The sequence below is a fragment of the Gossypium raimondii genome, unplaced genomic scaffold (assembly GCF_025698545.1).
Source record: "Gossypium raimondii isolate GPD5lz unplaced genomic scaffold, ASM2569854v1 Contig00038, whole genome shotgun sequence".
NCBI lineage: Eukaryota > Viridiplantae > Streptophyta > Magnoliopsida > Malvales > Malvaceae > Gossypium > Gossypium raimondii.
The window spans coordinates 12501-19209 of record NW_026291197.1 but is presented as its reverse complement, the minus strand read 5'-3'; the positions used below and the strand labels follow the sequence as shown (position 1 = coordinate 19209).

The 6709-nt window shown below is 33.4% G+C and overlaps 1 pseudogene; it reads right to left on the bottom strand.

Annotated features, from left to right (window-relative positions):
* Nucleotides 1-1725: 1725 nt before the first annotated feature.
* LOC128036805 (ATP synthase subunit alpha, chloroplastic-like) lies at nt 1726-3239 on the bottom strand (annotated as a pseudogene).
* Nucleotides 3240-6709: the final 3470 nt, after the last annotated feature.

Here is a 6709-nt window from a genome sequence, read left to right as displayed (position 1 = left end):
TATCTCAAATAACAAAAAAGAAAGAATGTCGCTTTGATTTCGCGCAAAGGGACTTTTAAATTTCCAATTTCCACCGGACCAGCCTGGTCGAGTACCCGGCCGGGCTCATTTTTTATTTTCAACTCAAATAACTCATTTTTCTTATGATTCTGCGATCTGACATGTTGTAACAAAAAAATCTTGTTGTTGCATTGAATCAACAATCAGCAGAAGAAGTCCTATTTCCGTTCCTATGATATAGAATCAAAATATTATTTCTATTCTTTTTCTTTCTTCCTATTTCTTTTTATTTCCATTTATTTTATATTTTACTAGAATAACTAGAATAAATAATAAAAAAACTATGGATTTTTGCACAATCCATTTTTATGTTATTTATGTGTTATGATTAAGTCCTTTTGTCGAATCCTATCTATCAAAACTCCTATAACTTTAAGTCTTCTGACAAAAGGTGGCAAGGCCCTAATTTTCAGGATTTTTTAGGCTCCTATCTTGTAATCCTATCTTGATTACGCCCAATTCCCCTGTTCGACAAAGGGTCCCTTTATATACAATAAATATACAATAAATACAATAATCGCATTGTAGCGGGTATAGTTTAGTGGTAAAAGTGTGATTCGTTCTATTAATCCCCCTAAGAGTTAAGGGGTCCCTCGGTTTGATTCATATTCCATAAAACTTTATTTAAAAGGATTTAACTTTACCTCTCAACGAAAGATTTGAGGAAGAATATACATTCTCGTGATTTGGATCCAAGGGCCAATTAAATTAGATATAATTTTTAAATTATATTCTAACTAAAAATTGAAAAATTGGATTATGAAATTACGAAACATAAATTTTTTTTTTCAATTGGATCAATACTTCCAATTGAATAAGTATGAGGAAAAGATCCATGGATAAAGATAGAAAAGTGTATTTCTAATCGTAACTAAATCTTCAATTTTTTTTGATGGGATAGATTGAAGCAAAATAGCTATTAAACGATAACTTTGGTTTACTAGAGACATTTACATCTTGTTTTAGCTCGGCGGAAACAAAATGCTTTTCCTAAGGATTTTCTCAAATAGAAATAGAGAACGAAGTAACTAGAAAAATTGTTCTATTCTAATCCCACTCTTCTAGAAGGATCATCTAGAAAGCGAATTGTTTTGAATGCATTCAGACAGAAAAGCTAACATAGATGGTATGGGCCGAATTCTTATTTCATTTCGTTCCTGCCTTATCTTTATCTTATTTATATTCAATTTTTTTGATTTCTTTTTTTTTTATTTATCCATCTTCCATAAAGGAGCCGAATGAAACCAAAATTTCATGTTCGGTTTTGAATTAGAGACGCTAAAAATAATGAATCAACGTCGACTATAACCCCTAGCCTTCCAAGCTAACGATGCGGGTTCGATTCCTGCTACCCGCCTCGATATTCGAATTCTATCTATTCTATCTATTTGATGATTAATTCAATTCAACGATGCATTAGCATCATTGAATTGAATTAATAAATACTGCAATTCTAACAATACAATTTTCACATGTTCTTTAGTTTTTCCAACCAAGAGAAAAGAAAAAACCGAACAAGAGAAAAAAGTCAAATGTCAAAAATCGTAATGAAAGCGTCCATTGTCTAATGGATAGACAGAGGTCTTCTAAACCTTTGGTATAGGTTCAAATCCTATTGGACGCAATTTAGAATCGATTTCTATATTCCATTGTTAGAATTTTCATTTATAATTGTTCCTGAAGTCGAAAACGTTCCATTTGGTCCTGAATAGCGTCTTTCAAAAGCGTTTCCGCTTCCTCAGTGAATGTCTTGTAGAAGATATGATTTCTTGGAACTGAGGTTTATTCGTTTTTGGCAAGTACGTAACTCAACGAGAAATTTCCTTACTTGTCCAATTTCTAATGAATCAAGATAACCATTCGTTCCGGTATAAATAGTACTTATCTGTTCTGCCACCGTAAGAGGAGCTGATTGGGATTGTTTAAGCAACTCACGTAATCGTTGACCTCGTGCCAATTGATTCTGAGTAGCTTTATCGAGATCAGAAGCAAATTGTGCAAAGGCTTCTAATTCGGCGAATTGGGCCAATTCCAATTTTGATTTACCAGCGACTTGTTTCATAGCTTTAATTTGAGCCGCCGATCCTACTCTGGAGACGGAAATCCCTACATTAATAGCAGGTCTGATTCCAGCATTGAATAGATCGGCGGATAAGAATATTTGTCCATCTGTAATGGAAATCACATTAGTAGGAATATACGCCGAAACGTCTCCCCGACTGGGTCTCAACTATTGGTAAAGCAGTCATACTTCCTTCACCTAACTGAGAACTTGATTTAGCGGCTCTTTTCTAAAAGGCGCGAATGCAAATAAAAACATCTCCTGATAAGCTTCACGACCCGGCGGTCTTCGTAATAGAAGAGACATTTGGCGATAAGCTTGTGCTTGCTTGGAAAGATCATCATAAATGATTAAGGTGTGTCGTTCACGATACATAAAATATTCAGCCAAAGCAGCTCCTGTATAAGGAGCGAGGTATTGTAATGTAGCTGGGGAATCCGCCGTTTCGTTGCTACTACTAATGGTGTACCCATCGCTCCTCTTTCTGGAAAGTGGTCACTACCTGAGCCACAGAAGATGCTTTTGACCGATAGCTACATAAACACATATTACATTTTGCCCTTGCTGATTGAGAATCGTATCCGTGGCTACTGCTGTTTTACCGGTCTGTCTATCCCCAATAATTAATTCTCGCTGACCACGTCCTATAGGGATCATCGAATCAATAGCAATAAGGCCTGTTTGAAGAGGCTCATAAACGGAACGTCTCGAAATAATACCTGGGGTAAGAGATCTAATTAACTGAGATTCAGAAGCTGAAATTTCACCCCGACCGTCAATAGTTTAGCCAGGCATTTATAACACGACCCAAATAAGCCCTCACTCACTGGTATCTGAGCAATTTTTCCTGTTGCTTTTACAGAACTTCCTCTTGTATCATCAAACCGTCACCATTAATACAACACCAACATTATTTGATTCCAAATTTAGGGCAATGCCTATGGTACCTCTTCAAATTCTACTAATTCACCCACACTTCATCAAGACCATGAATACGAGCAATGCTGTCGCCCACTTGAAGGACGGTACCAGTATTTACAATCTTTACTTTCTATTATATTGCTCAATACGTTCACGGATACATACTACTAATTTCGTCGGCTCTAATAGTTACCATGAGTATTTCCTAATTATTTTTGGAAGAAAAAATAATGCCTACAATCTACAATAAAGTAAAAGGTAAAAAAAGGCTAATCAGTTATTTCTTTCATCACCCCAAACAAGCCAATATTAGCGCTATTGGTGCGTAAATGTAACTCGTTGTTTAAAGAACTATTCAGAGTTCCTAGAGCTCTTGTAAAGCTTGTTGGAAAACCCGTTGTCGGACTTGATTAATCGCTCTTTGTTGTTCAAAATAAATGGTTTCATTTTTGTAATTTTCTAATTGTTCCAAAATCTTATAAGTTGAATTAATCAAATTCAATTTTTCTCGTTCTATCTCAGAGTATCCATTCACTCGAAACTGATCCGCCTCCATTTCTATTTCTTTCCGTAAGGGCCGGGCCTTTTCCAGCCGTTCAATAGCCCCCCCGCGTAGTTCTTCTGAATTTCGAATAGTATTCAAGATCCTCTCTTTTCGATTATCTAATAAATCACTTAATGAAAGTAGATTATCTTTCCATTCATTTTTTTTTATTTCAAAAATTCCATGATCCCTTCCCGAACCAAACATGAACCTTTTCGATTCATTTGGCTCACGCTCAATTATTTCTTATTTATTGGGAATTAATTCCCAATATCTTTTTTTTCTAATGTAATGAGCTTACCCTCTCCCTCTCGTCTCTATTCATATTCCAAAATATCGAAACTGATTACTAATACAAGACCAGAATATTCGGAGGATTCTTCTGACCAAAATAGAAAATATATCAAAAAACTAAAAGTATAATAAAAAATAATAAATCAAAGATTTATATATAATTTGTAATTTATAATTGTACTTAGAATTGTATAATGTATAATTGTAATTTGTCAGCAAAGTTGTTTCTTTTTTTTCTTCAAATTCAAAGAATTCTTCTCCCTTTATACATAGGTCATCGATTCAGCATTGGAAAAAGGGGCTCAAATCGTTTTATCGACATGAGTGTTTTATATCGAAAAAACATTTTTGTTTTGAAAATATTTCTGTATTTAGTAACATAGTAGTAGAAAGAGTACCCTGCTGCATCTGAACTTCAAACGGGTTTGGCCTTAACCATGTTAATGGTCCCAGATTATTGGTTAATAGAGAATCAAAGTCGATGTACCAATGAATCACGAAATGCTATGGTTCTATAATATGATTTTAAAAATTTATTCAGAAGTAATTCGCGGGATCATGCACTCTTTTCTTTCCTAGTTATAATGAAAAAAAGTACAACTGGGTGAATCCAGCCTATTCTTGAAATAAACAACTCGCACACACTCCCTTTCCAAAAAAGATCAATACACCAAGGACTACACTTAGATTTATTGGATTTGTTGCTAAAATATCGGTATTAACCCCGAAACTCCCGGCGGATGGCCAGTGACCCAAGGAAACGAAAGAATCGGTTACATTTTTCATATGATCTCCTATTTTATTTTAGATAGACTAAAAAAAAAGAACTCGGTTCTTTCTTTTTGTATTATATCGCTTTGACTCCTTTTCCATTTATTCTATTCTATTTATATTATTCTAATTATTCTAATTCTATGTATTTCTTTTTTTGTTTTAATAAATTATTAAATTTATTATAAAATTATTCATTATTATGATTATGAATTTTCATTTACCTATGTATAAACGGAGTCAAAAATAGATTCTATTTATCTAGTTAGCTAGAAATGTATTTTTTTTTTTTCAATTGAAAATTCCAATAATAATAATTTTATTAGAATTAGGGGCAGGTTTCATGTCAATGGCAAAATACCTCATTTGTTGCAACACCTTTAAACAATAAATAAGAAATAAGTAAACAAGAAATTAAGAAATAAGGGGTTCTCTTGAACTAAGAAGGGGAAGGAAGAAAGCGAGTCGGTGTGATAATTCCTCATCCTCAAATTAATCCTTCCCATGGATTATTGTCCCAACGAATAATTAATTGTAGGGGTGAAATCTTGATAGAATTCGAAAAAGCGAGGAGTAAGTCCCAAGCCATAAAATAAGAAAAAATACAAAATTCTCATGTTTATAGGATTAAACAAAGGATTCGCAAATAAGAGTGCCAATGCTACAACCAGCCCATAAATTGTTAAAGCTTCCATAAAAGCCAAACTAAGCAATAAAGTACTCGTATTTTTCCTCTGCCTCGGGTTGTCTCATGATACCTTCTACAGCTTGGCCCGCAGCAGTACCTTGACCAACTCCAGGTCCAATAGAAGCAAGCCCGACAGCCAACCCAGCAGCAATAACGGAAGCGGCAGAAATCAGTGGATTCATGATAAGTTCCTCGCACCAAAATAAAGAAATGGTTAATGATACAATCATCCAATGAATTTTGACTTAATTATATTATTCCATCGCTAAGATTCAACCTGCCGAAGTAACTAAGAACTCCGAATGGAAGTGAGAAGATTATTGAACCGTCAGAACTATTTCGACATCTTTTTTTTAGGTCCTATCCGCTAGATTTTTTTGAATCCGCACATACTTTGTTCTTCCCTTTCTTTTTTCCAACCCATTCTTTGCTTTGAATTCTTCGTTTTTGTCTTTATTTTATTTATCTCTTTATTCGTTCAATTCATAGTCAAAGACGAAACAGAGGAACTTCTATTCTTCTATTGGAATACCTATCTAAATCCACAGTAGTAGGTTGGATTAGATATATTTTGAGTTGGTATATAACTAGTCAATATCTAATATCCCATATACATGTGTTTCTTACATAACGTAAACCAACTATTCATGTCTTAGATTCAATTGGATTCTAGAATTCTTCCTCAAAGGATAGACAAGAGCTGTCTTATAGCCATTAGATTCCATATACCTAATTTTACCCCCCCCCCCCTTTTTTTTTCCTAATCATTTTTTTTTTTATATCGTTTTTTGTAATGTAAATTCGTCTCTTCCTTTTATTTTTTATTTAGCATTATCTCACATGGATACAATCTAAATGGACGAATTCATTAGACCAAATCATTGCATACAAATAAAACATCAATATCAGTATTTGATTGAGCTAAGTTCATGCAATTTATTTTATTATTTATGAAAAAATTTCTTTTGGTCAATCATTGAATTGAATGAAGAAATCGACTGAAATGGGAATCATTCTATATAAAGAACAGCTTTTAAAAATCATAGACCCTAAATTGATACCATAAGAATTCCTATTCGAATTAGGACTCATAATATTGAAATTGAATAAACAAAACAATATCAAGATAAAGATAATATTGATTGAAGGTAAATATGATATAAATATAAGTAATAAAAAATGGACCAACCTAGAATTTTAGGAAAAGATCTTTTCAATTAGATCTCTTTCCTTTTTTATTACAATTCTCTAATATCGTAATCTTTTTGTTATTACTCTAGATCGTCGTATTTGTATATTTATGGTCCCTAAGTAAGTAGATTATCTTGAGTTGCGCATACATTGATTGGACCAAGCTAAGCTAAAAAGA